We start from the raw sequence: 10,713 nt of genomic DNA, 5'->3' as shown, positions 1-10,713 counted from the left end.
ACACAAACTTGCCTACCCCTGATCTAAAGGACACCAAAACTGACCGTAAGAATGACCATTTCACCTGTGCGTTTCTACTTGGATATTGTATTGGATTTGTTGTTTTTCAAAAGATTTTGTAGTCTTATATCAAATGGGCAAAGGCAGACAGACAGACAGACAGACAGACAGACAGACAGACAGACAGACAGACAGGCAGGCAGGCAGGCAGGCAGACAGACAGACAGACAGACAGACAGACAGGCAGGCAGACAGACAGACAGACAGACAGACAGACAGACAGACAGACAGACAGACAGACAGACGCTCACATAGAAAAATAAAAAGGATTTTTTTTTATTCTGCTATCACAACTTCCCACGATTGGTACAATGTTAGCAAAACAAATCATATAATAAGTGATGTTTTTGAAACTTAACATCAATCTCTTCTCCTTTCACCTATTCTATCTCATTGTTTGTAAATAAATGCCCACTCGGTAGGATTAATCTTTAATTGAAATTCTTAACAAAGCATCTTTATTCTTTCCCTGTTTCAGATAATAAATGCCAAATAGCTTATCATAATACATCAACAATATTGTAGTCAAAACATTTGCAAAAACAGCCCCTGCCAGCAGATGTCAGTATAGAGTCAGCGATGCTTGTAACAGTATTTTAAGCCCTGAGATCATCAGGGCTTTGTTTTGGTTTGGTTTCCCACCGCGTAGCCTAATATACTCCTGATTTTTGTTTTCCTTGGTATTGTTCCAGTACTGTGGAGAAGGAGATGAAACCATGTTATTCATTGCTTCATAGCATATTTATATATAGCCTCAACAAGTACTTTAAATCATATTCCTAAAACTCTCAATATTCCGCTATATGACACGGAACTTAAGGTGTGCGTTATCTATAAAGCCGGAGAGAGTAAGACGTAAAATAGTGCTGCAAAGCCTAAGAGAGTTTGTTGTGGATGAGCTGAGTTGTTAATCTGACAGGACTCGAGCGCCGCGCAGCATCAAAGCCAAAGAACAGGAGCTTAAATACTCACGCTTTGGAACTATACTACAGCAACTTAACGCCCGAGAAACGCAGAAATGACATGGTGTACATCTGGAGGAAAAAAAAACTACTACTACTACTTTTATTTTGTATAAATCCTGCCTCTTAATCCTGTTTCAGCCACCAGGGGGAGCTGGCGCCTGGCCCGTTGTGACACATCCTCATCATCCTCATCATCGGTGGTCCAGTGCCTTCAGCCACAACACGGACCCCCTCGTACCCCCTCCATCGCTACCCGCCACCTCGCCGGAGACGCCCTGTCACGTCGCCATGGTAACGAGCCAGACAGGGGGGAACTTCTTCTTCTCCGGAGCCTCGGATTGGATCAGGAGATGGACAGAGACGGCCCGGAGAATGAGAGAAAGAGCAAGAGAGGAGAGTGGAGTTTGATTTTTGGCTTTGTTTAATTTCGCACAGAGATGCAGAATGAAACGAGTTCACTGCTTCTCCCGTCGGGTTTGTACTAACCATCTCCGTCGCCTTTTCTGTGTCACTCAAAAGCAGAAGACTCTCTGGAATCCACTTCATCACTTCTCTCACATGTGATTAACGATGTTCAGTGGTCCCGCCTGTTGATTCTGCAGAAGATCCCGCTGTTTCCCGGTCTCCTCAGTCTCCTCTCAGTTATTTGTCTTGTCTTGAAAAATGAAACTTTGCCGTAGTAGCTCTGAGGCGGCCGCCGTGGCATTTGAATAGATTGCTGAAGTGTAGCGCCCGCGGTCCACCGAAAATCCCATTATGTGTCATTCACAGTATGGCGGTCAGGGCGACGTTATTCTGTGGGCAAGTGGTTGTTTGTTGAAAAGTGCCTCTTAACCCCCTCCTGAACCCGAGCACATTTGCTACAGTTTGGCTTCACCCGTATCTAGAAGCTTCTTGAACAACAACAAAAAAAAACGTCAAAAAGAGCGACAAAAACAGGACAAAAAAAGCGACAAAAACCAGACAAAAAAGGCAACGAAACAAACAAGAATAAAGGTGATGAGAAAGCAGCAAAAAAGCTACAAGAAGTGACAAAAACGTGGCGAACACACATCTCAAAAGCAACGAAAAATGCAATGAAAAAGCAACAAAAAAACAACAAAAACCTGACAATAAAGCAAAGCAAAAAGCGTTAAAAAAGATGGTGAAAAAGCAACAAAACAACTACATTGACAAAAACGTGGCAAAAACACAACGCAAAAGCAACGAAAAAAAGCAATGAAAAAGCTACAAAGAATGACAAAAACATGACAAAAATGTGACAAAAAAGCGACAAAAATGTGACATAAAAGAGACAAAATTGCGGCGACAGCGTGACAAAACAGTTGCGATCGCTTTTGTAAGTCTTAGCTTTCAAATGAGGCGTTACACTGTTGCTCTCCAGTCGAGAAGCTTTTAGATTTGGGCAAATGTGCTGGGTTAAAGGAACCTGCCACCGTTTTTCCATACTGAGATATGTTCTTGCCTGAGCCTAGACGAGTTGATACGTACCTGTCTGGTCTTTGTGCGTGCGCTCAGTCACGCAAAACGACCAAACATGTTGTTAGCATTTGGCCTCTCCCAATGTATTCCTATAGCTCCAAACGGGGGTGAAGTTGGAAGCTGCCACGTTCTTCCACGGACACGAACAAAGACCGGTACGTTTCAACTTGTCTAAGCTCATGTAAGAACATATCTCAGTATGGAAAAACAGTGGCCTGTTCCTTTGAGGCGAGCCGGGGTTAAGAGGTTAACGAAAGTCCTTTCCAGAGACAGCATTTGCACATTTGCAATAATACGCTTATAAGGTTTGCTGATCAACGTCTCCTCATTGTCACCGGGACAACCTGTGAGGAGCAGTGGGCAGCCGTACGGTACTTGTGGTGACCTCCAGATGTTGAGACTGTCAACTCACCGAGTATGAAGATTGACCTGTGGATGTTTTTAGTGGTACGGGAAGAAACCATATGCAGACACGGGGAGAACACACGCACAAAAAGGTTCTGAAGCTTTAAGGAAAAGGAAAAGAAAGCTGCGTATTTGACCTTCAAGTGACCCAGCGGTTGTATGAGTGGTCAGCATGGCGCCTTTACTTTCAATCCCAGTGGACGCTCCAGGATCAAATGTTTGGAAGGTTTTCACAGCTGACGGAGCCTCTCACCAGAAAACCGCTCCACAACAATTGATCCTGGAGCTTTATAACAACCACTGTGATTGAAAGTCAATGTGCAATGCTGACCACTCATACAGCCTCTGGGTCACTACGAGGTCAAATACACACACATATCACCTTCATATCAACTCTTTTTTAAAGATAAAGAGTTGCATAGTGCACCTTTAATTAGAAGCGCATTTCAGCCGAAGTTCAGAAACTTTCTTTGGGAGCACAAAGTCAGCTTAGTAAATGTGAAAACGCCGCAATTCATCTTCCAGGCCTGTGTGAGGCGCTGTGACGTTAACACGGATAATAGAACAAGATGTAGAGGCGCATGTGCAGTAAACTATTGTGGAACATAAACAGTGAAAATGAAACTGATTCAATGATTTAGGATCTACAGAAGAGACGAGGAGTTTATTCTTCAGACGTTACGGGACAAAAGTAGAAAAGCTGTCAGTGACTTTTACTGTCAGTCCAAAAACACAGACTGACTCGGCCGTGTTTTTCTACTTGTGGACTGCAGTGGAGCAAAGAGGAGCGGAGTAAAACCATCATAGATCCATGAGTAAAACTCATTATAAGGTCAGTAGATTATGCATAACGTAACGATTATATGTGATGTCATCGTTTTAGTAAAAGTTGCAGAGACGTCGTAACAACAGAGCCATGTAAACGGCGTTTTGAGATCTTTCCACTCTGGGACCGAGTTTGGAAAATGTTCGTTTACAGACCCCCAAAACGCCGGGCTCGTGTGGACGATACACTGGATTGATAAAATATCTTTGCGTTTGGTCCTCAGCTTGACTTCGTATGGACAGGGCCTGAAAGGAAAATGCTCTATAATTATACACAACAGCGCAAATGGAGATCCATGGAGCCAAATGAAGCTTCCTCTACACTACAAGAAAATATGTTGATTACCGCACCTTTAATGCAGTGCATATTGATCAGCAACTGTGTAAATATGCCAGACTTAGCCTGAGGGCTGTTTTTCATCTGTAGCCCCTGGACAGATGTTACTGTATGTGTGTGCTGCTGTTGTTTGGCAAGACACGTCCGCCCTTCTGCCCAGTCCACTCACTGTAATGTGGCTGACAGGGCCATTTGCTGAAAACATCTGGAAACCGCTGCTGTAAAGAAGAAGAAGAAGAAGAAGCAACATGGACCAGATGTATTGATTGAAACAGAAAAGAAGAACAGAAAACCAAATTGATACACGTTTTTGCACCTAAACCACAATATGGGAAGAGGAAGAACTACTTCTCCTGTAGGACACTGGTGGTGAAGAAGAGGAGAAACACGGAAAGGTTGGCTGATCATTCTGCTGCTGAGGTGGAGATGGAGGGTGGTCACCAAAACAGTGGGTAGAAGGCGAAGAGAGAGTGCCTTTATATGAATCGGGCAATGAATGAGGCAAAGGCAACGGTTTGAACTGAAATGACTGCGACTCCTGATTTTGCTTCTTCAGCCTGTCACATTAGATTACATTTGGCCAACGATCGGGAACATTCTGTTGTATCAGAGGCACATTTTTTTTCTCCTCTGAGCAGGTGCGGTGGATGACAGATGCACTGATAAGAGCGGGCTAAACGACAAGAAGAGAAGAGAGAGGATGGGAGCAGATAAGATATTTTTGGAATCAGAGACAGGGGAGTGTCAGAGGACAAAAACAGAAGATGTGATGTTCTTTATTGTGCTGCCTTTTAGCGACATCCACAATGATGAAAGTTCATATAAACCGTGGTACTGGTGGTACTTCTACTCCTTCAGGAGGTTGGACGGCACAGTCTCGGGTCTGGAGTAGGGCTGGGTACCGTTACATCTGGACCGTTATGATGATTTTGAGACAATATTTTGTATCTTTCTGACATTGAATTTTAGTGAAATTAAGTCGGATATCAGATTACAGTATTCAAACTAACCTCATTAAAGCAGATTTTAACCTCTTACCCCTCGCCTTAAGCGAGAACATTTTCTTACCCAAACCTAAAAGCTCCTTGACTGGAGAGCAACAGTGTACCGCCTCATTTGAAAGCTAAGACCTATTTGTCACGTTGTCGCCGCATTTTGGTCACATTTTTGTCATGGTTTTGTTGTTTTTTGTTGCTCTTTTATTGCTTTGTTGTTGTATTTTCGTCTTTTTTGTTGTTTTTTGTAACTTAACCTCCTGACTACCAGGAAAAAAAATCACTTTTTTTTTTTTAATCCTCCATTCTCCCCCCAAGGTAATTAGAAAACTGAAAAACAAAACAAAACAAGTTTTTATTTTTAAGATATCATGTGTCCACTACAGTGGACATAGGAAGGCCACACGTGTGAAACTGAACCATGGTGGCAAAGTTAGTGCCAAAGAAAATACCAAAATTCAGTCAACATTAGAACAAGTTTAGCATCTAAAAAACTGTCCATCATCACGTTTGTTTTGCTTTGTTGGAATGATACTTCAAGGAGTAATTCCTCTTGGAGACACAACATCTTGATCTGCCACACCTTGATGGATGTTTTGTTCACCTCACTGAAGATGGATGGACCAAAGTCTCAGAAGTTGGCTGAGGTTTCCACTTTTGATGTGGGGGTGTAGTTATTTTCTTTATCTTTGGCATTATTTCCTCCATCAAATTGGACGAAATAACTACAAATGTCCACTACAGAGGATGTTATTGAAACACTTAAATACTGTGGTAAAACACAGTTATACCGTGTATTAATGTGCTGTCCTTTGTAAAATATGCAAACAACATTTCAATCCAAAATTTGCTCCATAAATAGTTTTATAAATTAACTTTTCCCATAAAATGTGCTTGCACTGAGAGCCTCCAAGTTACCAAAGCCCCGCCCCTTCTAAATGTCCTCTGCAGAGGCCAAAAGGAGTTAATTCAGTAGTATGTACTGGGCGCGAGATAGTCAGGTTTAGAAATGTCCTCTACAGAGGACTGGTACTCAGGAGGATATGGCCAGTCCGCCCTTGAGTTTGATATAAGGGACTAATCAGATTCTATCAAATGTAAACAATCCTTCCTGAGTTTATCAGTAACACAACTCTACTAAAACTCTAACCCTGTGCGTGTTCTTAAGTTAACAGTTTTCCTAATGCAGTTAAAATAACTAAATGTACCAATCAGCAAAATGAACCTGACAATTAGCAACAATAACAATGGAAAAGGGTTTAGCTTCATTTGCAGGGCATGCTAATTATTATTATTATAACTATTGTTATCAATCAGAAGAATGATCATCATCAATTATTACCCGACTTTTCTTATTATATTGTGAAAACCACAACAACACTTTTATTTTCATTTTCTTATTGCTGTTGTTTTTAGTTGTTTCTCCAAAGAAGAAAGGTCCTCAAATCCCCCCCCCCCCCCCCCCGCCACACACACACACACACACACACACACACACACACACACACACACCCTCCAAACTTTGATCTAATGCCAGTCATATAAAAAGAGACCCACATTTGCAAACTGCTCCTGAGAGCACCCCCAGAAGACAAAGCTGCTATGGAACGTTTGCATTGATTTTCAATGGGATGACAGCATTTGGTTTATTTTAGTGTCACTACAGAAACATGTAAAAACTGTTCAAACAAGGTTACTACAGTTGTATGACCAGCTCTATAGGTAAATGACCAAAGAAAGCTCATTCAATTTGGATCACATTTATAAAGGTTATGCGAGTATTACTGACTCTGCAAGAGCAAAAATGTGGAGTTTAGTATACATACTGGTCAATGAAGGCTTAAAATGATTTTTTTTTAAAAAGACACATATTTGGCATGTTTGTGTCAAGCAGAAGTAGATCTATGAGTCTGAGTTCTTAAAGAAGAAATAAATATGAAAGTATAGTGAGTTTATGGCTGTTAAAGTAGAGGCTGCATTTCGCGTCTTAGTGTGTTAATTTTTCAGGAAAATCTGCCAATACAGAAAAAACCAAACCCTTTAAAACAACTAATCTTCTGACCTATCCCAACGGCTAATGAAAATAGAAACCTCATACAATTTGGAAAGCTTGTATTTAAGCTATACAAGCATGTGTGCATTACAAACAGCACAACAGTGGACTTTTGTGTGCATTTTGGCTTATATAGGGTTAAAAATATAAAGTTGTGACACATTGGTGTATATATGTGTGAAGCGGACGGAGATCTGTGAGTCTGAGTTTTTAAAGTAGAAAACATATGAAAGTATACTGAGGCCACGTTTCGGGCCTTAGGGTGTTAAGTGTGACTTTTTTCCCAGTCTCAGCTCTGGGAGGCGAAAATGATCCTGAGGCAAATGTGAGGAACATCCAATAAACAAAGAGAAAATGCCTTAACAATGAAATGTCAAAGTTCACAAAAAGTCCCTATAGGGAGCTGTGAGGGTTAATATATAATATATTTACAATTCAGCATTTCTAACATAACGGAGATAAGGATAATGGAAAGAAAGAAAGCCATGTGACTGAAACCCATGCATTGAATGACATGTCACTGCCATAGCAACAGGGCAGTAAAAATAATGATGATGTCATCTGCATCAACCATCTCATTAGTTATGATCTGACAATGACAGTTTACTTCAACACTCACACTGTGTGGAGCTGTGATCTGATTTCTTCACAGCCAGAGTGAAGTCTACACAGAAAAACATTAATCGTCAATGCAGGGCTCTTTTTCACCCGAGTCTTGGAATATTTAACAGAAAATAGCACCATGAGCAGCCCAAGACCGAGTCCTGTCCCAGGCCCCTCTGTGACCAGGACATCCACGTCTGGTTCCTCAAAATCTATCCTTTCTCGGTCTAAATCGAACACATCGAAGAAATCTGTGACCTATAAGTTGCCAGCTGACGTGAAAATGAATTACAAAAGACGCATTTGAAGCCAGCGGCAGAGTGGACACCCTCCCCAGTCCCCGACAAATCTCTACAGCTCATGTTTTTAACTGAGGAGGAGCAGGCAGGACCTACAAAGACCAGCCCAGAACAGGAGCAGGGATGGTTTTCAGTGACCTCAAACCATCCTGCAAGAGACATCTCCACTGTCCACACATTCGAGGAGACAGTGATGGATGAGACAGAAGAATCTATGAGCCAAACAGAAGAAACAGAAGATAGACGACTCTCCTTTAGACGAAATTATGCCAAAGATTTCCACAGAAACGCTGCAGCCACTGGTTCTCTCGTTTTGGGGCAAACTTGGATCTTTGAACCTACAGGAAGGTCCTGGTTGAAATGTTTATGGAGATTTCTAACGGTTTCTGCAGGCCTTCAGGAACACGGTGGTGGAGGGGAGAGCAACACAGCAGCCTTTGCAGGTGTCTGAGAAGGCAGTGAACAAAGCCATGCACAGAGGTCTCAGAGAGAGCTTTAAGGCGGCAGCCAGCTCCTCTCACCAATCCACAAAAGGTCTACAGAATCTTTTGAGTGCGGAGGCCAAATCAACGTTGCTCTGGGCTGCTGCCGAATTATGGGAAAGCGCCTCCCTCTGCCCGAAAACAGTGAATACAGGCCTCGTAAGCAGAAAATGAAGGCTCTGATGCGCTGCGCAAGAGACATGTTGCGCTCCGCCCAAGTGAGAACATGCTGTAGTGGACAGGCCTCACCTGAAGGGCAGCCTCAGGCTGAGAGTCAAGACCAGCCACTCCCTGCTTCACCCAGCTGCCCTGCAGTGAGTGCCTAGTTTCCTGGACGAATGAAATAAGGCTCTCATGAAGATAATATCGTCCAGCCCAGTTAACATAACCTCCTCTGGAGAAACGCTCTGAGCCAAAACCCTGTGAGGAAACACAGAGTGAGGAGGAGCCCAGATGTGCCAACCTGCGCACTTTTGGATCCAAACTGTGCCCACTGAGCTAAGGGGACAAGTATGCCTGGGATTGACCTGACAGGCGCTGCAGCATTGCACTGTCCATATTTTTCTCCAGACTGCAACAGAACTGTAGCCTGGCTAACCCTAACCCTGAATATAAGTTATATTTAGTCTGGGGACCACCAATTCAATTTAATGCACGTAGCCATAGCCAATCATATCATCGTATCAGATGACGTGTGACGTGCCCGCTGTAAACTTTCAAGCGAAACTATTTAGAACACGATCTAAAGCTTGATCGAAAGATGGTGTTGCGTCTGCTGCTGCTGTCATGTTGGATCTGCAAACAAACCACAAGCTTCCATATGTCGAATAATGCGTCACTGTCTTGCCGTCCCTCCTCGTTCAGTGATTGGTCCCCAAATCCATGCGAAACATTGGGCCATGGTCCCCAGGCTTTTGTGTAGTTTGAATTGATTCAAGCACACACAGCAGTCTGGTGTTAGCCAGGCTAACAGGACTGGCCAATTCTCCTCGATTAAAACGCACCACGCGATTATCCTGATCGACCTTTATTAAAATCACAATTAGATTGAAATTTGATTAATTACCTAGCCCTAATAAAAAAACAAACAAAAATACAATGAAACAGTGCGAGGTCTTAGCTTTCAAATGGCGTATTGGCTGTAAGCTCCTCTCGATTTTAGATTTGGGTAAAGCTGAACTGGAGACAATGTGCTCGGTTGAGGCGGGGGGTAAGAGGTTAATGCCTCAAGGGGTATGTCGGACCAAAAAGGTTGGGATCCCCTGGTGTAGATGTTTAAAATGTACAAAGTTCAAATACTACTCAAGTACAGTATTGATCCACAAAGACTCTACTGAAGTACTTGGGTAAATGACTTCCTGAGCTCTTCTGGTGCAGCCCTCGTCACTTCTCTCACCCTCGTCACTGAGATGATCAACACTTTTTATTCTAATTAGCACGTTGTTATTTCAAAGGAACCAAACATGAACAAAGGAGATGACAGCGAGTGTGTTTACGTCTCCTTGGGTGATTCGGGGGAAAGCGCCCGATGCTTTCCGAGCGCTCCCGCCGTTGCTATGGTTTCGATGGCTGCAAAGTCTGCATCTCCGTGCAGCGCGGCCCTAATAACCGGGTTTGGGCTCCCTCCACAGCACAGCGCATTAGGAGCGGCTGTTGGACAGTAAACAGCGTGCGGCAATAATGCAAATAGAATCATTTATGAGGAGAGAGGGGGGGGGGACGTCAGCGTCAGAGCCGGACTGTGATTTTAAACGAACTAGAAATGAGTTAAACAACAACAGAATGCAGTGGTTTGTGAACGGAATGAAAACCAAAGGCAGGCAGTAATCAGCGACATTTACTCCAGCACAAATACGTCTCATTTACACCCACAGTATTGTGTTCAAACCATCGTTTCTCTCTGTCATTGTGACGGACAGGGTTGTAAATGGGTTGTAAATGATACATATTCCAATAATGTCCTTATGTGTAGAATGAGCCCAGACCTGTTCACCACAACTGCCTCTAAAATCCTGCACTGTCGCTCAAAAAGGTGTTAAGTCGTGTCCAAAGTGCCGTCATGCTTAATATAGAACCTGCAGTTACACATATGACCTGAGGTGGCAGTGGTGAGCATAACATGGACAACTTGCATCTAGCCCCTTTAAGGCTCAGATTTCACTACTAGAAATGCAACTTGGAGCTTATTATTTGCATTTCCTCTATTT

Source organism: Gobius niger (genome assembly GCF_951799975.1).
Source record: "Gobius niger genome assembly, chromosome: 8".
NCBI lineage: Eukaryota > Metazoa > Chordata > Actinopteri > Gobiiformes > Gobiidae > Gobius > Gobius niger.
This window is presented reverse-complemented; position numbering follows the sequence as displayed.